General features: G+C 38.6%; 1 protein-coding gene across 5 annotated transcripts in view; it reads right to left on the bottom strand.

Annotated features, from left to right (window-relative positions):
• TFDP2 (transcription factor Dp-2) overlaps positions 1-25844 on the bottom strand; it is a 168665-nt gene extending 142821 nt beyond the window's left edge. For all 5 annotated transcript variants that reach the window (XM_029213886.1, XM_029213887.1, XM_029213888.1 and 2 more), the window contains exon 1: positions 25546-25844. The gene's annotated coding sequence lies outside the window, so the exon portion shown is untranslated. The remainder of the gene's footprint in view (positions 1-25545) is intronic.
• Positions 25845-26087: the final 243 nt, after the last annotated feature.

The raw sequence follows: 26087 nt of genomic DNA, 5'->3' as shown, positions 1-26087 counted from the left end.
ATATGCTCTTTAGCAAAGTCTTGTTTCCAGATACATGTAGCTCTAGATAAGTAATACAAATGTTAAGATCTATCCCTACTTGATACATCACAACAGACTAGATGAGTTTTTAAAACATCATTTGGGTATTAATATAATTTACAGACAAAGTATTGTACAAAAAACGATGCAAGTGTAAAATGTTCAATTCACCTAAGGGTCCAAGAAGAAAAGAAAAATGGAGGCAATCAAAAGGAAGCAACTGGTTATATAAAATAGGTAAGTAATGAGAACCTACTGCACAGCACAGGGAACTCTACTCAATGCTCTGTAGTGACCTAAATGGGAAGGAAATCTAAAAGATTGGGCATACATATATGTATAACTGATTCACTTTGCTGTACAGTAAAAACTAACACAACATTGTAAAGCAACTATACTCCAATAAAATTAATTTTTAAAAAAGCTAAAAAAAAAAAAAGGAAGCAATCAGTGAAGAAAACAGTACAGTTTCTAATCCTCATTTAAAACAGCACTGTTCTTATATAAATACTTCATATATATCCAAATGGAAATGAAACAATTTTATATCCAGCATCATCACAAGAGCTAATTACTATATAATTACCCAAAATAACCTACAGAATAGTTATTACCTCCATTTTACAGGAGGGAAAACTGAGTCAGCTTAAATAACTTGCACAAGGTCATATACAACCAAAATTTGCAATAAAGTTACTACATACATGTTCCATGATATCATAAAAAGATGAGTTCCAAGCAGTTTTAATTTTAAAGTAATTTAAGATTTTAAAAACATTTAAGAAACTTTGTATTGTATATAAATGGCGAAGAATATAAACTATTATATAGTTTAAAATGATCTAAAATCAACTTTTGTATACTTCAATAAAAGTTAATTAAAAAAACTAACACAACATTGTGAATCAACTCTACTCCAATAAAAATTAATAAAAAATTAATTAATTAATTAATTAAAAGAGACTTCTAGAAAAATGGCAGAGGGTAAGAACATTTGTCTTGGGACTTCCCTGGAGGTCCAGCAGTTAAGACTCCACGCTCCCAATGCAGGGGGCCCAGCTTCAACCCCTGGTCAGGGAACTAGATCTCGCACACCACAACTAAGAGCCTACATCCCGCAACTAAAGAGCCTGCATGCGACAACAAAGATCCCGCATGACGCCACTAAGACCCAGCACAGCCAAATAAATAAATAAATATATTTTTTTAGAAAAAGAACATTTGTCTTATTTATATGAGCCCTCTATCAACTTAGAGCTATCACATATTTTTAATTTGATTTATTTAACACTGGTTTAAAAATAAATTAATTTTTTAAAAGAAGATAGCCAGAAAGTACAAAAAGGTGTACAGCGAAATGTTATTCTCCTGATGTTGTTGGCCCATCTGCCTATTTCCCATCTGCCCCATTTATACCCCTGCATGGACAGTCAAAGTACTTTGTTTCTACTGTATCTGCCCCAGATTTCTTTTAAGCACATACAAGTAATACAAAACACTCTCGTTTTCCCATTTTTAAAAAAGCTGAGGGGCTTCCCTGGTGGCGCAGTGGTTGAGAGTCCGCCTGCCGATGCAGGGGACACGGGTTCGTGCCCCGGTCCGGGAAGATCCCACATGCCGCGGAGTGGCTGCGCCCGTGAGCCATGGCCGCTGAGCCTGTGCGTCCGGAGCCTGTGCTCCGCAACGGCAGAGGCCACAACAGTGAGAGGCCCGCGTACCGCAAAAAAATGAGTATGAATTTTGTAATCTGCCATATCACTTGTTTGAAAGAGCTTTCCAGTTGATTCTCTTGGGGCTTCTCTGTAAACAGTCAGATCATCTGTAAGTAATGATTACTTTACCTCTTCAGCCACTTTATATACTTCTATCATTCTTTTCTCTGATTGCACTGGCTGATTTCTGCAGTACAATGTTAAATAATAGTGGTGAGTGGTAATAACAGACATTCTTTCTTATTATTCTTTAATCAGACTGTTCCTTTAATGATACTTAATGAAAAATATATCCATAGGTGCTGAAAGGGCATTTGATAAGATTCCATATGCATTCTTCATAAAATATAATCTTACTAAATATTAATCATTTTCTCTTATTAAATATTTATAATGAGAATTTAACAAGACTGTATAATGAATGCATGTTAAATCTTATCAAATCTTCTGAAAGCATATTTTAGCATTTGCTTAAAAGGCATTAGTAGTCAAAATTAATAATAATTACTAATAAATACTTAAAGTGTTTTCTTATTGATAGAACTTATTTGTAAGAGTACGGCCCCAGTTGCTCTTTAGATGGGCAACCCTTTGACAACTTTATTTTTCCTATGGTAACCTGACAGCTTAGACTTGTTACCTCTTCTGGAGGTAGTTTTTGGTAGTTTATATTTTCCTGGATAATCATCCATTTTGTTCAGGTTCTCAATTTATCTGCTCCCAGGCTGATATTATTCAGCCTTAAAAAGGAAGGGAATTCTGACACATGCTACAACATGAATGAACCGTGAGGACATTCTGCTAAGCAAACTAAGCCAGTCACAAAAAGACAAATACTGTAATTCTACTTACATGAAGTACTCAGAGTAGAGGCAAAATCACAGAGTCAGAAAGTATACCGAATGGTGGTTGCCAGGGGCTGGGGGACAGGGGATGGAAATGGGGGACTGCTGTTTAATGTGTATAGAGTTTCAGTTTTACAAGATGAAGAGTTATAGATATGATGAACTACATACTAAAAAAGGCTTAAAGTGGTAAATTTTATGTTATGTGTATTTTACCCACAATAAAAAAAATTTCTTTAATGGATAGACAATAAAGTAGGGGATGAGCAAAAACAAAAAACTTTACACGGAAAAGTAAGCAAAACAGCCACACAAATTCTGGAAAATACAGAGTAAGGATTAGCCCCGTCTAATTATTAAAACCAGTTATAAAGTTACAACAGTTAAAATGTTATATACTGTAAATGCAAAAGCGTATAGATGGATGGACCCGAAAAACAAGTGCAAGAATAGATTTAAATCTACAAAGAAATTTAGTATATATCAAAGTTGACACTTCATATTAGTTAGGTATAAACGGTTTAGGTAGATTACTCAATAAATAGCAATAGGATACAAGACAATTGAGTAATCATCTTAAAAAAATTAATTGGAGGGCTTCCCTGGTGGCACAGTGGTTAAGAATCCGCCTGCCAATGCAGGGGACGTGGGTTCAAGCCCTGATCCGGGAAGATCACACATGCCGTGGAGCAACTAAGCCTGTGCGCCACAACTATTGAGCCTGCGCTCTAGAGCCCGCGAGCCACAACTACTGAGCCCACATGCTGCGACTACTGAAGTCTGCGCATCTAGAGCCTGTGCTCCACAACAAGAGAAGCCACTGCAATGAGAAGCCCACACAGCTCAATGAAGAGTAGCCCCCACTCGCCGCAACTAGAGAAAGTCCCCCACACAGCAACAAAGACCCAACGCAGCCCAAAACAAATAAATACAATAAAATAAATTTATATAAAAAAATTAATTGGAGCCATAATTTGTACCTTGTTTGAAACAAATTCCAGACGGATCAAAAAATCCAATGCAATTTTTTAGGTGTTAGAAGAAAACATGGGAGCTTGATTTTTTAATCTGTGTGGAAACCTCTTCTAAAATATGAACCCAAACCCAGGAGTCATCAAAGGAAGAAAACTGATATGACTACATTTTTTTATATTTAAAGAAAACACCACAATGCAAGTCATAAGAAAAATAAACTGGAAAGTAGTATTTGCAATTCACATTCCAAAAAAAGAGTTAATTTCTAACCTATGAAAGCTCCTATAAATAAACAGAACATAGAGTCTAAAGAAAAATGGGCAAAAGGTACATAACAGAAAGCACAAATGGCTTTTAAACATAAAATATATTCAACCTCTCTCATAAGAGAAATACAAAATAAAGCTGTAATACACAAGATCAAAAATACTGACACTGGTATACTGTACTGAGAAAAAGGAGGGAAAACAGACTTTATCATACTTGCTGGTGGTAGAATAAATAGGTACAATCTTTATGCAGGGTAACTTCACCATATCTATGAAAATTATACATGTATATATCCCATGAGGTTTTTTTCTAGGGTCATGTGAAACCATAGATATAAAGGATACTCACTATGGTGTCACTTTTATAGCAAAAGTTAAGACAAACCCTGTTTACCAATATTAGACTAGTTAAACAAATGATGGCCTAAAACAAGAAATAAGGGAGCGCATTGTGAACTAATAAAGAATGACCTCCAATGTAAACCTTTCAGTGAAAGGAAGCAAGTTAAAGAGAAGTACGTGAAGCATACTAGCATTTGTATAAAAAGACTACCTCCCAGGCAAGGAACTGGCTGGACATATGGCAAAGAGTGGGAAGAACACATTTTTCTTTTCTTTGATCAATTTTAATGAAATAATAAGATGAGCTACTTACATCCTTTATACATTCTGTATTTTTCCTACAAACACAAAGTACCTATGTAACACACCAATTTAATTTTTAATTCTGTATTTTCCTTCATACAGAAACAATACTTCTGGACTTCCCTGGTGGCGCAGTGGTTAAGAATCCACCTGCGAATGCAAGGGACACAGGTTCGATCCCTGGTCCGGGAAGATCCCACATGCTGTGGAGCAACTAAGTCCGTGGGCCACAGCTACTGAGCCTGTGCTTTAGAGCCTGCAAGCCACAACTACTGAGCCTGTGCACCACAACTACTAAAGCCCACATGCCCTAGAGCCCATGCGCCGCAACTACTGAGCCCACGTGCCTCAACTACTGAAGCCCACATGCCTAGAGCCCGTGTTCTGCAACAAGAGAAGTCACCACAATGAGAAGCCCATGCACCGCAATGAACAGTAGCCCCTGCTCACCGCAGCTACAGAAAAGCCCGTGGGCAGCAATGAAGACCCAATGCAGCCAAAAAAAAAAAAAAAGAGAGAGAGAGAGAGGAACAATACTGCTTTCAAAAAATAAGTAGAAATAATATCTGAAGTACAGAGTCAGGGTATGGTTTTTGTAACATTTTAGATAGAATCCTCGCTTAAGGAGCTTGAAAAACCAGAATTATTGTATTCTAATCAAATCCTATGTAAAGAAAAGCCTTTTTCTACAGTAAGGTAGAGAACTAAACAAGACCAAATTCACCATATCTGACACACAGTGCAATGTAGCGACATGTGGGATTCCAAGATAAAATTACAGGAACACAGGTTTTAAAAAGCCAGAAGATGGCACTATTACTTCATTAAAGTCTCACTGGTACCTACATCTAAGTCTCTCAAGGTCTTATTAAGAGACCTGTTTTTCCTTTTCTCTATGTCTCTGTCCTGTTGCCCTTCTGCATTCATGCCTATATTTACCTATCCTTCTACTCTTCACCCAAGATATGAAACTGAAACAAACATTAGTGGAAAAGGAAGATAGAAGAAATTCCTGAATTTATAACAATACTATTTTAAGTGAATACAACATATTTAAAACGTATTATAAGGTTCCTTTTGCTTTAAAATCGTAGTTGATTTACAACTTTATATAAGTTTAGGTATACAATATAGTGATACACAATTTTTTAAGATTATACTCCATTTATAATTATTATAAAATATTGGCTATATTCCCTGTGATGTATAATATATCCTTGTAGCATATTTATTTTTATACACATTAGTTTGTACCTCTTAATCCTCTAACACTATTTTGCCCCTTCTCCCTTTCCTCTCCCCACTGGTAACCACTAGTTTGTTCTCTATATCTGAGTCTGGTTCATTTTTGTTATATTCACTAGTTCATCTTTTAGATTCCACATATAAATAATGTCATACAGTATTTGTTTTTCTCTGTCTGACTTACTTCACTAAGCATAACACCCTCCAAGTCCATCCATGTTGTTGCAAATGGAAAATTTTCATTCTTTTTAACGACCGAGTAGTATTCCATTGAATACATGTACCACATCTTCTTTACCCACTCATCTGTTGATGGACACTTAGACTGCTTCCATATCTTGGCTATTGTAAATAACGCTCCTATAAACACTGGGGTTCATACATCTTTTTGAATTAGTGTTTTCCATTTTCTTCAGATATATACGCATGAGTGGAATTGCTGGATCATATGGTGGTTCTATTTTTATTTTTTTGAGGAACCTCCACAATGCTTTCCACAGTGGCTTCACCAATTTACACTCACAGTGTACAAGGGTTCCCTTTGCTCCACATCCTGGCCAACATTTGTTATTTGTGGTCTTTTTGATGACAGCATTTCTGACAGGTGTGAGGTGATAGCTCGTTGCGGCGTTGATTCGCACTTCTCTGATTATTAGCAACGCTGAGCATCCTTTGATGTGCCTGGTGGCCATCTATATGTCTTCTTTGGAAAAAATGTCTGTTTGGATCTTCTGCCTATTTTTTGATTGGGTTGTTTGTTGTTAAGATTGACATGTATGAGCTGTTTATATATTTTGCGTATTAATCCCTTACCAGTCATATCATTTGCAAATATTTTCTCCCATACAGTAGGTTCTCTTTTCGTTTTGTTGATGGTTTCGTTTGCTGTGCAAAAGCTTCTAAGTTTAATTAGGTCCATTTGTTTATTTTTACTGTTGTTTCCTTTGCCTTAGGAGACAGATCCAAAAATATGTTACTACAATTTATGTCAAAGAATGTTCTGCCTATGTTTTCTTCTAGGATTTTTATGGTTTCCAGGCTTGCATTTAGGTCTTTAATCTATTTTGAGTTTATTTCTGTACATGGTGTGAAAAAATGTTCTAATATCTTTCTTTTACATGTAGTTGTCCATAAGGTTCTTTTGTTAAATACGAAAACACAGGTTTATATCCATTCTCTTTTGAAACTACACTAAAATGAAGCTAAAGGACTAAAAAGGGATAAAACCATCCAAAAAATATACATATTGGTACTACCCTGGTGGTCCAGCAGTTAAGACTCCATGCTCCCAATGCAAGGAGCCCGGGTTCCATCCCTGGTCAGGGAACTAGATCCCGCATGCCACAAGTAAGAGCCCGCATGCCACAACTAAGACCCAGCACAGTCAAATAAATAAATAAATATTTTTTTAAAAACATATACATATGTAGCATGAAAGGAAACATCAGGGACATAAATACAGCTCACTGAAGCTAGACAGAGGGTAGCTGAACTTGGCTTGGTAAAACAGAACAAGCCAAACCCTATGCATGTGAGGGCAGGTGAGGGTATGAAACCAATAAGCTGCAAACACAACAGAAAGGCTTAAGAATGGAGACATCTGGGTCGGGGCTGAAAATAGGAATATCGGTTGAAAGGCTGTATAAGGAACAGGTTTCACCCAGAAGCCTTATCATGTAGCCAAGAAACTGCTTCTCCTGCACCCTAGCAAGAGACAAGTGATTTGTCTTAAGACACTAAACTAGGATGTAGAAACCAGGTACACACATACCAGGTACACACATATGCGTGTCACAGCATACCACAAAGAGATTAAGTTAAGATTCACATGCTGAACAGTGGACCCCAGCCGTCTTCCCCAAATCAGCTTCCAGAACACAAGCCAATCAAGCAGGAGACTACGAGATTCCTCCATAGGGAATCTGACCCAAGAGAAGAGACCCTCAATCACTCCATCACCCTGTATTAAGACTTGCAGTTAACAACTCCCCACGGACAGAGTTTTTACTGTCTCACTCTTTACACAGATGGCCAAAGTTTACTGAACAAATGAGGAAAGTCTCTAACATGAAATAAAAAGACCGAATTAACAAAACAGAAGAAGGAAAAGAAAGGAAGGAAGGAAGAGGAAAGAAAGAAAAGAAGGGGAGAAAGAGAAAGAAAGCAAAGGAAGAGTGCGAAATCTACAAACTATAACAAAAAGCTTTTTAAAATTAGAAAAAAATAAGAATCACAAATCTAGAATGTCCAACTGAAAGGGAATTTCAGAAAAAGAAAAGAGAAAAGAAGGAAAGAAATTATACCCCCAAAAGGATATATTTGTTTCTGGTAACACAGTGAACTAAAGGGTCTGTAAACTTCACCTTAACAAATATCTAGAAATGCTGGATACATTAAAATACATATTCTCTCAAATGCTGAGCTCACAAGAAAGCAAAGTTTTCAGCTGCCATGGAGGAATTTGTCAACACAAATAACCAAAACTTTTAACTTTTAATGGCCTTAAAGTGACAAGAGATGAGGTTTTGGGAATCACATGAAGTGAAGAGTTGGAATTAAGGCCCCTACTCCCTTTCTTCTTTTTTTTTTTTTCCACCCTGTTTCAAACATTCTCAGTGAAAGGATGGACTAGGGGAGGAGAAGGAAATCAACCACCAGCAAAGACAAGAAAATGTCTCTATCTAGCTCTGGAAACTAGGGGAAAAGGAGGTCTCCTAAAAATCCTCAGATTCAGGTATCATAATGATCTCCAATTAAAAAAAAAAAAATTCATCCAGACACAGCAAAACACTAAAAATAAAGAGATCTTAAGAACAAGCAGAGAATGACACCAAAGGCACAGGCAGCAGAAGACAAAATAGACAAACAGAACTTCATGAAAAATTTAAAATTCTGTGCATCAAAAGACACTATGCGCAAAGTAACAAAGCAACCCACAGAACAGGAGAAAATATGTGCAAATCATACATCCAACAAGGGGTCAATATCCAGAATATGCAGAGAACTCTTAAAACTCAACAAGCAAAAAAAGAAAAAAAAACAAAACCAAACAACCCGATTCCAAAATGGGCGAAGGACTTGAATAGACTTGCTTCCAAAGAAGATGTACAAAAGGCCAACAAGTACATGAAAAGATACTCAACATCACTAATCATTAGAAAAAGGCAAAATAAAATCACAGTGAGGTTCTATCTCACACCCATTAGAATGGCCACTCTCAAAACAAGAAGCGTTGACAAGGATGTACAGAAGTCGAGACTTTTGTGCACTGCCAGTGGGGATATAAAATGGTACAGCTAGTGTGGAGTTTAAACAGTATGGAAGTCCTGAAAAAATTCACACTAGAATTACCATGTGATCCAGAAATTCCAATTCTGGATATATACTCGAAAAAACTGAAAGCAGGGTCTCAAAGAGATATTTGTACACCCATGTTCATGGCAGCATTATTTACAACACCTAAAATTTGGAAGTAACCCAAGTATCCATAGACAGATGAATGGATAAGCAAAATATGCTACATATACACATACAATGGAATATTATTCGACCTTAAAAAAGAAGAAAATAATGACACATACTCTAACATGGATGAACTCTGAGGACACTATGCTTAGTGAAATAAGCCCATCACATAAAGACAAATACTGTATGATTCTATGATTTATATGACTACTTAGAGTAATCAAAATCATAGAGACAGAAAGTAGAATGGTGGTTGTCAGGGGCTGGAGAAGGGGAAAATGGGTGCAGAATTTCAGATTTCAAGAAGAGTTCTGGAGATGGTGGTGATGATTGCACAACAATATGAATGTACTTAATGACACTGAACTGTATCCTTTAAAATGGTTAACACAGTAAACTTTATGTTATGTGTATTTTACTACAATTTTTTTAAATTGGGGAAAAAAACACAGGCAGAGAGAAAAAACAGATTATCTACAAGCAAATGACAATTAGACTGCAGAAGACTTCTCAACACCAGCAAAAGCAAAAACACGGTGAAGTAATATCCTCAAGGTGTTAAGGGAGAACAAAAGCAAACTAGAATTCTAAACTATTTTAGAATAGTTTTCACCTAAAAATAAGTGTGAAATAAAAGACATTTTCAGTGAGTTTACCTTCAACAGACATTCAATAAAGAGGCATCCAAAGGATATACTTCAGGAAAATGGAAAACTAAGCTGAAAATGCAAAAGAAATTCAAGGAAGAGAAATAAAAAAGGTACGATTATATATAAACATACATCATCTGTATGACAGTTATACTGAATAATTTTAGAAGATGAAGAAAGTGGGGGGAAAAACAGGAGGAAATATGCCTGGACAACAGTAATATAAGAAGGGAGGCATTTGATCAGAATTAAAGAATTCAAAGGGCCTTGTGCTGTTTAGAAAATACTGTGTTAAATTAAATACGCTCACTAAAAATGTAAAGGCAACCACTTAAAGGATAAAAGAATTATCAAAAGCTGGTAGGATAGAAAAACAGAAGCAGCACAGAAAAAGCAGTATAAATGGATGGTAGAAAGAAATGCAAATACATAAATAAACTCGTTAGTCAAAAAGACTGTCACATTGGGTTTAAAATAAACAATAAAATGGAAAACAAAATCCAACTGCTCTTTGCAGTATCTAACACATACCTCCACAGAAAGTAACAGAATGAAAAAAGACAATGTGACTCTATAAACACACAAATGGTCTTCACAGTAAGAGCATTATAGAGGATAAAGAGGATATAACGATTAAAGGTTCTTTTCAGCAGGAAGACACAAATATTCTAAATTTGAATGTATTTTATAACAGTTCACAAATGTATAAAGAAAAAAAGGACAAATTTTCAAGGAGAAACTGAGAAATCTACAACTATAAAAGAGATTTTAACATACACCTCTCAGTAATGATGAGTCGAACAGACAAAATAAGAAAGTCAGTAAGGGTATACACAAAATTTCATCAACACAATTAGTAAGTGTGGTCTAAGAGGCATATGTACCAACCTGCCCCCAAAATGGGAGAATACACATTGTTTTCCAAAGAATTCTCTTCAAAACAATGCCTCATTTGATGTGGTCAGTATAACCCTTACACCAAAGCCAGATAATAGGAACAATATGTTAAACTACAGTCGAGTTTAACTTACGTACAGCAACAAAATCAAAACAGAAAAACACAAAAATCAATAAACACTAGGAGGATTACAAGGGTAAAGAAAGTCCAATAGTAGGAAAGATTAAATACTTAATAATAAATTACAAGAAATGTATAAAAACTTGTATGAGGGAATTGAAAACATACGTCTACACAAAAGCCTGCGCACGAATGTTTGTAGCAACATTATTATAATAGCCAAAAAGCGTAAACAAACCCAATGTCTACCAACTGATGAATGGATAAATAAAAAGGACTATATCTATACAACGGAATGCATATTATTTGGCAATAAAAAGGAGATGAAGTATTGTTACGTTACACTATGTATAAACCTAGAAAATATTACACTAAGTGAAAGAAGGCAGTCACAAAATGCCACATGTTGTATGACTGAATTTAAATATGATTTAGATATTATACATGAATAGTTCATTTATATGAACTATTCAGAGGAGGCAAATCCAAAGAAACATAAAGTAAATTAGTAGTTGCCCAGGGCTGGAGGGAGAAGGGAATGAGGAGTGACTGCTAAAGGACACAGGTTTCTCTTCGGGTTACTGGGAATGTTCTGGAATTAGGTGGTGGTGATGGCTGCACATCTCTGTGAATATACCAAAAACCACCAAATCATATACTTTAAAAGGTGAAGTTTATGATAATTATAATGCAATAAAGCTTTTTTTAAAAAAAAAAAAAACAAGGAAAATTTTCAATACTCCTAAAGAAGATTTGAACAACGGAAAGACATACCCTATTCTTGGATAAGACAACTGAACATTATAAGGATATAAATTCTCCCTAAGTTAATTTATAAATTCAATGTAATCCCAATAAAAATACTAACAACCCATTTTATAGAGTTAGACAGGCTGATATTAAAGTTGACATAGAGGGACTTCCCTGGTGGCGCAGTGGATAAGAATCCACCTGCCAATGCAGGGGACACAGGTTTGAGCCCTGGTCCGGGAAGATCCCACAGGCCATGGAGCAACTAAGCCCGTGCGCCACAACTATTGAGCCTGTGTGCCACAACTACTGAAGCCCACGCGCCTAGAACCCATGCTCCACAACAAGAGAAGCCACCGCAATGAGAAGCCCGCGCACCGCAACAAAGAGTAGCCCCCGCTAGCCACAACTAGAGAAAGCCCACACGCAGCAACGAAGACCCAACGCAGCCAAATAAATAATTTTTAAAAAATTTTTTAAAATAAAGTTGACATAGAAAACAAACATGCAAGAATAACTAGGAAAGTACTGGAAAAGAAAAACTATGAATGGAAAATAACCTTACCAGATATTAAAATATGCTATACAGCCTCTATAATTAAAACATTGTGGTACAGATGCACGAATAGGCCAGTAGACCAGTGGACAGAATAGAAAGTACAGAATTAGACCTAAATACAAATGGAAATTTAGTATATGACAAAGTTGGCATCCCCAATCATTGGGTAAAGGTGGACTCTTTTCAGATTTTTTAAAAATTGTGGTAAAATACACGTAACATAAAGTTTACTATCTTAACCATTTTTCAGTTTAGAGTTCAGCAGCATCAAGTACATTGACACTGCAGTATAACCAACCTCCAGATCTCTTTTCATCATGAAAGACTGCAACTACATAATCATTAAACAATAGCTCCACATTCACCCCTCCCTGTGGCCCTTGACAACCACCATTCTGCTTTGTCTCTATGAGTTTGACTGCTCTAAGTACTTCATATAAATGGAATCATATAGTATTTGTCTTTTTGTCACTGGCTTATTTCACTTATCATCAAGTTCCCAGGGTTCATCCATGTTATAGCATGTGTAAGAATTTTCTTCCTTTTTAAGGTTAAACAATATTCCACTGTATGTATATACTACATTTTGCTAATCCATTCATCTATTGATGGACACCTGGGTTGCTTCTATCTTCTATAAACATGGGTGTAAACATGAGTGTACAAATATCTCTTTGAGGCTCTGCTTTCGATTCTTTTGAGTATATATCCAGAAGTGGAATTGCTGGATCACATAGTAATTCTACTTTGAATTTTTTGAGGAACTTCTATACTGTTTTCAACACTGGCTGTACCATTTTATAAATGTTACCACCAACAGGGTAAGGGTTTCAATTTCTCCACCAACCGAGGTTCCAATCCTCACCAACACTTGTTATTTTGTTTTATTGGGTTTTTTTTTATAGGCGTCATCCTAATAGGTATGAGGTGGTATCTCACTGCGTTGTTTTTTTTGTTTGTTTGTTTTGGGGGGTACGCAGGTCTCTCACTGTTGTGGCCTCTCCCGTTGCGGAGCACAGGCGCCGGACACACAGGCTCAGCGGCCATGGCTCACGGGCCCAGCCGCTCCGCGGCATGTGGGATCCTCCCGGACCGGGGCACGAACCCGTGTCCCCTGCAATGGCAGGCAGACTCTCAACCACTGCGCCACCAGGGAAGCCCTCTCACTGCGGTTTTGACTTGCATTTCCCTAATGATTAGTGGATGTTAAACATCTTTTCATGTGCTTTTTGGCCATTTGTATATCTTCTTTGGAGAAATGTCTATTCAAGTCTTTTACCAATTTTTTTTTTTTTTGGCTGTGTTGGGTCTTCATTGCTGCACACAGGCTTTCTCTAGTTGCAGCGAGCGGCGGGGGCTACTCCTCGTTGTAGTGCATGGGTTTCTCACTGCTGTCGCTTCTCTTGTTGCAGAGCACGGGCTCTAAGCACGCGGCCTTCAGTAGTTGTGGCACTCGGGCCCTGGGGGGTGCGGGCTTCAGTAGTTGTGGCACAGGCTCAGTAGTTGTGGCTCTCGGGCTCTAGAGCGCAGGCTCAGAAGTTGTGGTGCACGGGCTTAGTTGCTCCACGACATCTGGGACCTTCCTGGACCAGGGATCGAACCCATGTCCCCTGCACTGGCAGGCGGATTCTTAAGCACTGCACCACCAGGGAAGTCCTTTTGCCAATTTTTGAATCAAGTTGTTTGGGTTCTGGTAGAAGTTCTTTATATATTCTAGATATTAACGCCTTATGAGACATATGATTTGCAAATATTTTCTCCCATACCATAGGCTGCCTTTCACCCTTAATGGTGTCTTTTGATGCAGACATTTTTAATTCTGATGTAGTCCAATTTATCTATTTTTACTTTTGTTACCTGTGCTTTTGGTATCATGTCCAAGAAATCACTGCCAAATCCAAAATCATAAAGATTCTTACCTATGTTTTCTTCTAAGAATTTAATACTTTTAGCTCTTAAATTTAGGTCTTTGATTCATTTTGAGTTAATTGTCATATATGGTATAAAGGCCCAATTTTTTTTTTTTTCACATGGATATCCAGTTTCCCCAACATCATTTGTTGAAAAGACCACCCTTTCCCCATTGAATGGTCTTGGCACCCTTGTCAAAAATAACTTGCCCATATATGCAAGGGTTTATTCTGAGCTATTATATTCCACTGATTTTTATGTCTGTCTTTATGCTAGTACCACATTGCTTGATTACTGTAGCTTTGTAATAAGTAGTGAAATTGGGAAGTCTGAGTCCGCCAGCTTTGTTCCCTTTCAGGATTATTTTGGCTATGTAAGGTCCCTTGAAATTCTATATGAATTTTAGAACGGATTTTTGTTTCTGTTAAAAAAAAGAAATTGGGATTTTGATAAAGATTGCACTGAATCGGTACATCATTTTGTGTGGTATTGACATTTTAGCGATATTAAGTCTTCCAGTCTAGGAACACAAGTTGTCTATTTATTTGTGTCTTCTTTAATTTCAGCAATGTTTTGTAATATTCCATGTACCAGTGTTTTGCCTCCCTGATTAAGTTTATTCCTAAAGTATTTTATTCTTTTTTCCTTTCATGCTATCCTGAATGGAATTGTTTTCTTAATTTCCCCTTTGGATTGTTCACTACGTTAGTGTGTAAAAATGCAACTGATTCTTTTGTGTTGATTTTTTTATCCTGCAACTTTGCTGAATTTGTTCATTAATTCTAATAGGTTTGGGTATGTAGAATCTTTAGGGTTTTCTACATATAAAGATCATATTGTCTGCCAATGGAGAAAATTTTGCTTCTTCCTTTCCAATTCAGATGTCTTTTACTTCTTTTTCCGGACTAATTGCTCCAGTTAGGACTTCCAGTACTATGTTAAATAGAGTGGTGACTGCAGACATCCTTGTCTTGTTCCTGAACTTGAAGAAAAGCTTTCAGTCTTTCACAACTCAGTGTGATGTTAGCTGTGGGCTTCTCCTATAGGGCCTTTTTACATGTTGAGGTAGTTCCTTCTATTCCTAGTTTGTTGAGTGTTTTTATCATAAAGGGTGTTGAATTTAGTCAAATACTTTTCGGTATCAACTGAAAAGATGAACTTTTTAATAAATGGTGCTGGGCAGTCATTCTGAAAAAGATAAAATTAGATCCATATCTCACACCATACACACAAATAAACTCCAAAAGGATTAGAGATCGAGATTTAAAAAATGAAAGTGGGCATCCATCAACTTAACCAAGGTAAACAAGGGTAAACAAGGTAAATATCACCAATGATAAAACATATTGACATGACGAAGCCCTTGATGAGCTCTGTGAAAGAAAGACACATCATCTTTTGTGGTATTTTTAGTAAAAAGGCATAACCATACTCCAATCATGAGACAACATTGGACAAAGTCAAATAAAGGATATTCTGGAAAATATATGATCGGTCCTCTTCAAAAGTGTCAAGGTCATGTAACAAAGAAAAACTGAAGGCTGTTAGAGAATAGGGAATACTAAGGAGAAACAACTAAATGCAATGTGGGAGCCTAGATAGGATCCTGGAACAGAAAAATGTCATTACAGAAAAAAATGATGAAATTCAAATTAAGGTCTGTAGTTTAGTTAATAATATTGTCCTGATGTTAGTTTCTTGCTCCTGATAATTATGCAATGGTTATGGAAAGGTTAAATTAACATTAGGAAGTTGTGTCTTTCCTGTAAGTCTAAAATTAGTTTAAAGTAAAAAAGTTTAAAAAAAAGAAATACAGCAATAATTATACCACTAAGAGTGATAACCATCAAAAGAACTAAAAGCAGATATGGTTAAAGGTAGTTTTACTAATTCGTGCTGTTAGAAATCAAGATAGTTCCCCTTGGGGAAGAGGTGTTCGTGACTGGAAAGGGCAGTAGGGTGCTGTTAATCGTCTGTTTCTGGATCTAGGGTGTTAGTTACACTGATGTGTTATTTAGTTAGTGAAAATTTGTCCAATTTTAGGTATCTATCATCTTTCAGTAAAAAAGCAGTTTTTAAAAACATAGTTTTACCTCTGGATAGTGAGATGAAAAATATGAAGAAGATTCTTTTTCAGAAAATTTTAAATTGGTAACTGCCAAATATTAATACAAGAAGTCAGAAAGGCAAGCATGAGCCCCTAAGCCCAGAAGAATCCAGAAAGCACAACTGGTCTATTTTATTTCCCCATCGTCAGCAACTGATCTCCTATATTCCTCTTGAGAAAAAGTGGGATTTGTGCAAGATAACCAAGAGCTAAGACCAAGAGTAGATATAACAGGGGGTATCGGGCTTCCCTGGTGGGGAAGTGGTTGAGAATCTGCCTGCTAATGCAGGGGACACAGGTTCGAGCCCTGGTCTGGGAGGATCCCACATGCCGCACAGCAACTAGGCCCGTGAGCCACAACTACTGAGCCTGCGCGTCTGGAGCCTGTGCTCCGCAGCAAGAGAGGCCGCGACAGTGAGAGGCCCGCGCACCGCGATGAAGAGTGGCCCCCGCTTGCCACAACTAGAGAAAGCCCTCGCACAGAAACGAAGACCCAACACAGCAAAAATAAATTAATTAATTAACAGGGAGTATCTTCAAGGGAACTATCAGACACAACAAGATTCACACAGTAAGCACTAGATAATGTAAACTATGAGAGAGCTTCTGATATCGGACATAAAAATTTTACCAAACACACACTGGCTACTTAAGATAGATGTAGATTCAATGTGAAAAATTCATCTAAGTTGCTAGTAGTCACAACATGAAAAAGTTTTTCCAAACTTTCTTTAGCCTAGAAATCATTTTATTGACTGCTATTTGTTAGTTGCATATGTTCTTTTTCTTCCAGTTTTGAGACATAGCTGTCAAAAGCACTGCAAAAGTTTCGGTGGACAGCATGATGATCTGTCTACATACATCATGAAGGGATTATCACAATAAGCCTAGTGAATATCCATCATCTCATACAGATACAAAACTAAAGAACCAGAAAACTATTGTTCTCCTTGTGATGACAGCTCTTAGGATTTCCTCTCTTAACAACTTCCGTACATAACATAGAGCAGTGTTCATTATATTTATCATGGTGTACATTACACCCCCAGTTTTTTTTTTTTTTTTTTTGGCCGCACCATGCAGCATGTGGGATCTTAGCTCCCAGGGATCAAACCACCCCCCCTACAGTGGAAGCATGGAGTCTTTTTTTAAAAAAATAAATTTATTTATTTTTGGCTGCATTGGTCTTTGTTGCTGCACGCGGGCTTTCTCTAGTTGTGGCGAGCGGGGGCTACTCTTCGTTGTGGTGCGCAGGCTTCTCACTGCGGTGGCTTCTCTTGTTGCGGAGCATGGGCTCTAGGTGTGCAGACTTCAGTAGTTGTGGCACACGGGCTCAGGAGTTGTGGCTCGCTGGCTCTAGAGAGCAGGCTTCAGTAGCTGTGGCACACGGGCTTAGCTGCTCAGTGGCATGTGGGATCTTCCCAGCCCAGGGATCGAACCCGTGCCCCCTGCATTGGCAGGCGGACTCTTAACCACTGTGCCACCAGGGAAGTCCCAGCATGGAGTCTTAACCACTGGATCGCCAGGCAGGTCCCACAAACTCATTCTTTAATAACAACATACTTGGCTCTTTTCAAAATAAAATGGAATCTGTTACATAAACTTATTATGCTTTTGAGTATTAAAGAAAAAAAAGAAAGATTTCTCTTTTCCAAATACTTTCCCCTATTCTATCTTTCCCTGCACTTAGAATTCTTCAAGGGCTGAGGCTATGTCATGCTCTTCTGTCAGTTCAGTGGCTTACACAGTGCCTGTAACATAGTAAGCACTCCATATCTGTCAGCTGAGTGACTCACACACAGACCAGCTGGTGAGGAATCACCATTGCTCCATGCCTACTATCTGGCTGATGGTTCATATCATCTCTAAGAATAAGTAAGGTAAAAAAATAAAGAGGGTGGGCGAGGCTTGAATTTCAAAGGCTAGTAAACAGAATAAGGGAGTTGGAAAGTAGTCAAAAATTAAAATCTAATTAGATCATTAAACATTTTTCCAGTGGGGAAGAAAATACTTTAAAGAAATACATGCATTTTAAAAACAGGGACTTCCCTGGTGGCGCAGTGGTTAAGAATCCGCCTGCCGATCCAGGGGACTCGGGTTTGAGCCCTGGTCCGGGAAGATCCCGCATGCAGAGCAACTAAGCCCGTGCGCCACAACTACTGAGCCTGTGTTCTAGAGCCTGCGAGCCACAACTACTGAGCCCACGTGTCACAACAACTGAAGCGCACGTGCCCAGAGCCCGTGCTCCACAAGAGGAGCCACCGCAATGAGAAGCCTGCGCACTGCAACGAAAAGTGACCCCCACTCGTCACAACTAGAGGAAGCCCACGCGCGGCAACAAAGACGCACGCAACCAAAAGCTTATTAATTAATTTAAGGAAAAAACATGAAGGACTTCTCCAGTGGTCCAGTGGTTAAGACTCCACTTTGCCACTGCAGAAGGCACGGGTCTGGGAACTAAGATCCTGCATGCTGCGCAGTCCAGCAAAAAAACAAAACAAAACAAAGAAGATGATTCTGGCTGCAATGCTTAAGGATTGGAGACAGAAAAAGATCAAAGAAGGAAGGTCAAAAGGAAGCTATTATTGTAGAGAAAAGGAATGGAGGCCCAGACTATGGTAACAACAGTAGGAATGGCGAGAAACGGACATGGATTACCTTTTTGCTTCAGGTATCTCTATCAAGAAAAATTCTCTTCAGACTGTATGGGGTTAAACAAGCATTGGTATCTTGCACAAAATGGGCATTTAATAAATTTAATCAATGAATTAATGGAAACCAAAGCTCAATATAGATGAGAAGATTCTAAAGAGAGTTCCTAACTGCTCTAAGGAAACCTTCAACAAGGTATATCACTCCCGATGAAATGTGCATGCAGCTGCTAGGGAAAGGGGATCCTGCCAACTATTGATCACTGAAGTTAAATGTAACTCTAGACAAGATTTTAGAGTCATTACTGAGAGAAGTCTATGAACACAGAAAAAACAATAACCAACCTATGCTCCTGGAAATCAGTATAGTTTCATTAAGGATGAGTAATGACAGATTAATGCTCTTTTTTTTTTTGACAGTTATTAAACAGATAGGATTTTTTTTAATGAAGTATATATAAAGTTACCTGGGTTTTAGGAAGGCAATTGTTAAAGTTCCTTATATTTTCCTTGTGAAAACCTAGAACTATTTGAGGTAGATAATGATAAATTAGCTGGATTTCTAATTAGCTGAACAACTTGAATCAAAGAATTAACAGGTTTTTAAAATTCAACATTATGAGGTCTCTAGCAGGGTGAGAGCTCTGCTCCTAGGCCCACCTAGTCAACATTTTAATAATATTTGCATGAAGGCTATGTCAGCATTATCAAAATTATAGTTTATCAAATCTATGGATAAACAAATAAGCTTTTTTATTGAATGACCAAATCAAGACTTTTTCTTTTTTTTAGAGTCAACATACTGGAACCAATCTGACGAGATAAAATTTAATCGGGATAAATATCAAGTCCTACCAAAAAATATTCTATTAAAGAACTGGGAGAGCATGGACAAAACAACTCAAGAATGTTAGGTGACTACAAAATCAATAATGGGTAATGCACATAGCACTTAAATGCCAGGGACTATTCTAAATGCTTTACATATATGCATTCATTTATTCCTTAGAAGAACCCTATCAGATAGGTACTATGATAAACCCCATTTTACAGAAGAGAAAACTGAGGCCCCAAAATGTTTACATAATTTACTCAAGGTCACCCAGCTGATAAACTGTAGAACCAGGATTTAAACCCAGGCAGGCTAGCCCCAGAGTTCGCCTTCCTGACAGGACATTATTGTAAATTAACAGTGCCACGTGATTGCCAAAGAAGCAAGTCTACCCTTAATCTTAAATCAGAGAGGTAACTTACGGTCTTCTCTACTGGTTAATATCTAATTATGGGTACTACACTTTTAAGAAGAATATGGATGAACTGACAAACCCACAAATGAGCCATAAGTAATTTGAGGAGGTGCAAATCAAAACAACAAAATCATTAGAGGAGGTTAAAGACTGAGAATATTTTGTCTAGAAAAGAAACGAATCATGAGAGTATAGGAAGTATCTTCAAATATTTGAAAACCCACTACAGAGGGGACAGAACTAAAACCAGTGAAGATATAACTTCTAGTTCTGTAAAAGAAATAATTTTATAAAAATTAGAGTTGTCCAAATATCTTTGCCTCAGAAACTATGAATCTTCTCTCCAGAAAAATATACAAATGCACATAAAATTTCCAAGGGTTCACAAATCTACTTTTAATGTATTCATGCCCCATCCTTAGAATTATTTATCCCAGATTAAAACAGAAAGGATTCAAGTATGAAGAGGCAAATATATTTTATAATCTTTAAAACTGATTACAGCTTAAAACTTTATGGTCTAAAAAGCACTGAACTTCATGCTTTCTAGTTTCCTCTAAGACACATTAAGATACATGTTACAATAAGAGCTTAAAATATCATGACAGGTTCAGAAAAAAAGTGAAATCAAGTTTGCCAAGCAACAATGTAAACCGACTATAAGTAAGTTCTGACTGTAAGTAATAATGGCTTACTATTTCATCTTTAAAAGAAACATACCTAAGTTTAAAGATTAAAAAATGAGGTGCTAATATACTACTCAATATCTAATATTTAATGCCCAAATTAGAAAGTTTCCCCCTCTGCCTTTAAGACTTCATCTTAAACTCTCCCTTCTCATCTTTTAGTCCCGATTGGTTGTTAAGGTTGACAAACTAAGAAACAATGTACTAGAAGTCAGAATACTAGGTTCTACTTCACTATTTTTGCCATGAATTTAATTTTGGCTTAGTCTGTCTCCTCACCACATTCTACAAACTTTCATATACCTAAATAGCCTTTAAAAATGGTGAAGTTCATATTAACAAATTGAAGGAGAAAAACCATATGATCATCTCAATCGATGCAGAGAAAGCTTTCGAAAAAATTCAACACCCATTTATGATAAAAACCCTGCAGAAAGTAGGCAAAGAGGGAATTTTCCTCAACATAATAAAGGCCATATATGACAAACCCACAGCCAACATTGTCCTCAATGGTGAAAAACTGAAACCATTTCCACTAAGATCAGGAACAAGACAAGGATGTCCACTCTCACCACTATTATTCAACATACTTTTGGAAGTTTTAGCCACAGCAATCAGAGAAGAAAAAGAAATAAAAGGAATCCAAATTGGAAAAGAAGAAGTAAAGCTGTCACTGTTTGCAGATGACATGATACTATACATAGAGAATCCTAAAGATGCCACCAGAAAACTACTAGAGCTAATCAATGAATTTGGTAAAGTAGCAGGATACAAAATTAATGCACAGAAATCTCTGGCATTCCTATACACTAATGATGAAAAATCTGAAAGTGAAATCAAGAAAACACTCCCATTTACCACTGCAACAAAAAGAATAAAATACCTAGGAATAAACCTACCTAAGGAGGCAAAAGACCTGTATGCAGAAAATTATAAGACACTGAGGAAAGAAATTAAAGGTGATACAAATAGATGGAGAGATATACCATGTTCTCAGATTGGAAGAATCAACATTGTGAAAATGACTATACTACCCAAAGCAATCTACAGATTTAACGCAATCCCTATCAAACTACCACTGGCATTTTTCACAGAACTAGAACAAAAAATTTCACAATTTATATGGAAACACAAAAGACCCCGAATAGCCAAAGCAATCTTGAGAACGAAAAATGGAGTTGGAGGAATCAGGCTCCCTGACTTCAGACTGTACTACAAAGCTACAGTAATCAAGACAGTATGGTACTGGCACAAAAACATTGGGATCTCGCCAACGTGGCTCCCCAGCCGCCTCCAGGGCAGGCTACATAGATCAATGGAACAGGATAGAAAGCCCAGAAATAAACCCACGCACATATGGTCACCTTACCTTTGATAAAGGGGACAAGAATATACAGTGGAGAAAAGACAGCCTCTTCAATAAGTGGTGCTGGGAAAACTGGACAGGTACATATAAAAGTATGAAATTAGAACACTCCCTAATACCATACACAAAAATAAACTCAAAATGGATTAAAGACCTAAATGTAAGGCCAGAAACTATCAAACTCTTAGAGGAAAACATAGGCAGAACACTCTATGACATAAATCACAGCAAGATCCTTTCTGACCCACCTCCTAGAGAAATGGAAATAAAAACAAAAATAAACAAATGGGATCTAATGAAACTTAAAAGCTTTTGCACAGGAAAGGAAACCATAAACAAGACCAAAAGATAACCCTCAGAATGGGAGAAAATACTTGCAAGTGAAGCAACTGACAAAGGATTAATCTCCAAAATTTACAAGCAGCTCATGCAGGTCAATAACAAAAAAACAAACAACCCAATCCAAAAATGGGCAGAAGACCTAAATAGACACTTGTCCAAAGAAGATATACAGACTGCCAACAAACACATGAAAGAATGCTCAACATCATTAATCATTAGAGAAATGCAAATCAAAACTACAATGAGATGTCATCTCACACCAGTCAGAAAGGCCAACATCAAAAAATCTACAAACAATAAATGCTGGAGAGGGTGTGGAGAAAAGGTAACACTCTTGCACTGTTGATGGGAATGTAAATTGATACAGCTACTATGGAGAACAGTATGGAGGTTCCTTATAAAACTAAAAATAGAACTACCATACAACCCAGCAATCCCACTACTGGGCATATACCCAGAGAAAACCATAATTCAAAAAGAGTCATGTACCAAAATGTTCATTGCAGCTCTATTTACAATAGCCAGGTCATGGAAGCAACCTAAGTGTCCATCGACAGATGAATGGATAAAGAAGATGTGGCACATATATACAATGGAATATTACTCAGCCATAAAAAGAAACAAAATTGAGTTATTTGTAGTGAGGTGGATGGACCTAGAGTCTGTCATACAGAGTGAAGTAAGTCAGAAAGAGAAAAAGAAATACCGTATGCTAACACACATATATGGAATCTAAGAAAAAAAAAAAAGGTCATGAAGAACCTAGGGGCAAGACAGGAATAAAGACACAGACCTACTAGAGAATGGACTTGAGGATATGGGGAGAGGGAAGGGTAAGCTGTGACAAAGTGAGAGAGTGGTATGGACATATATACACTACCAAACGTAAAATAGATGGCTAGTGGGAAGCAGCCACATAGCACAGGGAGATCAGCTCCGTGCTTTGTGACCACCTAGAGGGGTGGCATAGGGAGGGTGGGAGGGAGGGAGACGCAAGAGGGAAGAGATATGGGAACATATGTATATGTATAACTGATTCACTTTGTTATAAAGCAGAAACTAACACACCATTGTAAAGCAATTATACTCCAATAAAGATGTTAAAAATAACTAAAAATGGTGAAGTGCAATGTAAATATACGACTCATGCATTATGCATAAAACATAAAATATCAATAGCAAGAAAACAAAGCCAGTCTTTCTACAATGCTAAAAAAAATAAAAGCAAATGTATATTCACATTTCAATTCCTAATTACAAAAAGCAATCTTTGAATCCTTCAGGTTGTTTTAATGTATAATTTCCATCCACAAATGCTTTCCATATTAAGGATAAACACATCTGTGCACCCAATTTCAAGCTGTATTGAGGGGACATAGCTCACAGTTAAGAATTTTGGGTGCAAGGGAAAAACCTGAAGGTGCCAGTTGGAGGACACATTTCCAAGAGTTGGGGGGAAAAGTACATGATCACAAAATGGTAACGTGAAGTATTAAACACTTGAAACTTCTGTTTTCCCTCTTAATTAAACAACTAGACATAAAGAGAACTCCAAAATAAGAGTTTAGTAAGTCTTGGGCCTTTATTAAATATAAGCACCACATTGCTGAAACTGCAACTGTACTGCCAGAACAGGGCTACAGACACCATGTCTGCCATGAGACTAGACTCTAGTTCCAGGCACAAGATGTTCTAATAAATAACAAATGCATCAAGAGCCAGCACAGAAGTGTGACAGAATCCGGGGTCTAGGCATTTGATTTTTCTCCGGGTGCTACTTGAGAATGGACACTGCCATTAAAGATTTATTACAGTAACAGGATAGTGATAAAGCTTTAGCTAAATTATAGGCCAACCAATGAAATGGAAAAGCAACATGCAATATCAGATCAACTAAATTATTTTCTGTATAATTTTGTACAGAGGTAGGGTCATGATTACACCGTACAGAAGACAGATGAATAACCTCAACCATGCCTGTTAGGTGAAGATGATTTCAAGCCATTAAGAGAAAAGAAAAGTGGCCCAGAAAAAAAATTAGGCTATAGAAATCAAATGAAAAAACACAACACTAAGATTTGGGGGAGAAAGGGGAAGGAAGGGAATGAGCTACTGACTTACTAAAAAGAGAGCAAAGAAGTGGGACAGGGAGTCTGAGCCCTCAGGGCCAGAATGAGGAAAAGTATTCAAAGCCTCAAAGGGAGCTTCAGCAGTGAATACGGAAAGGGATGAGCCTGTTAACTGTTTCAACGGAAAAAGAGAAACAATACGGGGAACTTTTCTAAACCATCATTCACGGGGGTCAATTAAATGCCTAACTCGAGCAAGGCAGGGCAATTAATAGGAGGTGAGCTTTGTTCCAAATGGTGACACCGATTAGTCCATTTCCTCCTGGCAACACCCTCAATAGGTGGATACTATTTTACAGATGAAGAAACTGAGACCACACAACGCCAGGTAACAGAGACTGGTACCAGAGACGGAGCACTCATCCCCTTAGTTGCACTGTCTCCCTGCAAGAGCCTATAAAAATCTTTACCCTTTTCTGTGGAGAGAGACCTTGGCTCTCCGGAATTTCTCAAAGGAGTCTGGGCCCCAAAAGTGACCCTCTACTTGAGAGAAAAGTTCCCTTATAGAGGCTACGAGGCTCTTCCAAGCGCACGAGGCTTTGGAACTCTGAAATACACCTGGCAGAGATGGAAAACCAGACATAGAAGCCATGCTTCTCCCCTGAAGATACCGAGAAAGTAGAAAGCAGCCCTTCCTCTCTTCCACGAGGCGTGACTCAGGGACGGTGCCTCCCCCAATTCGCTCTGTGTGTCTGTGTGTGGCTGGGGGGGGGGACGGGGGGGGAACGGGGGGGGGGACCGGGGCGGGAGGGGCGGTCTCCGGTTTCCGACTCTCTTCCCCAGACATTCAAGGGTTACTCGGCCAGGCCTGGAAGAAGGCGTGGGAATAAACAGATGGGACTCGGGGTGACAAGGGGACCCGGAGGCGCAGGGAGGGGAACTGCCCAGGAACACGCCGGGCCGGGTCCAGAGGCCCTCGGCACGGAGCCCGCGCCCGCACCCTGAACCTTACCGCCGCTTGGCTGCAGAAAACGAGGCGACCGCGCAGGGCTGTTCTTCGAGCCTGGGGCACGTCTTCGGGCGCCGCCGCTCCAGTGGCGCCCGCGGCTGGCGGCGGCCGGCTCCCGGCCGACTCGCACGCCGGGCAGGCTGGCGATCCGCGGCCTGCCCAGTCGAGGCCCTGGAGTTTGAGGCCCCGGGACGCCGACCGCGCGCGCGCCCCTGAGCCTGCCCAAAGAGGAAGGGTCAGGGCGCGCCCGCGTACCGAGCAGCGGCAGCGGCTGCAGCCGAGACCGCTGGCAGCTTCGTCCGCCCTCGCCCGGCCAAGCCACTGCCCCGCTTCCCCCGCGCGAGCTTTGGCGGCGGAGCAGCACGGTGAGCGCCGATTGGCCCTCGGGATGAATGTCGTACGGCACCTCTTCCCACGGATTGGCCAGGCCTGCGGTGCGTGCGAGGAGTAAACAAACCCCGCCCCGAGGCTTCCCAAAGAGAGGAGGGGGCCGCGAGGTGTAGCAGCGGGGCGTCAGGCACTGTGCCGGGTCCCTGGGCTGTCCA

Source organism: Monodon monoceros, unplaced genomic scaffold, assembly GCF_005190385.1.
Source record: "Monodon monoceros isolate NGI ecotype Baffin Bay Population unplaced genomic scaffold, NGI_Narwhal_1 Super_Scaffold_11, whole genome shotgun sequence".
Classification (NCBI taxonomy): Eukaryota; Metazoa; Chordata; class Mammalia; order Artiodactyla; family Monodontidae; genus Monodon; species Monodon monoceros.
The sequence above is the reverse complement of the archived record's forward strand: the minus strand, read 5'-3'. Positions and strand labels throughout refer to the sequence as shown.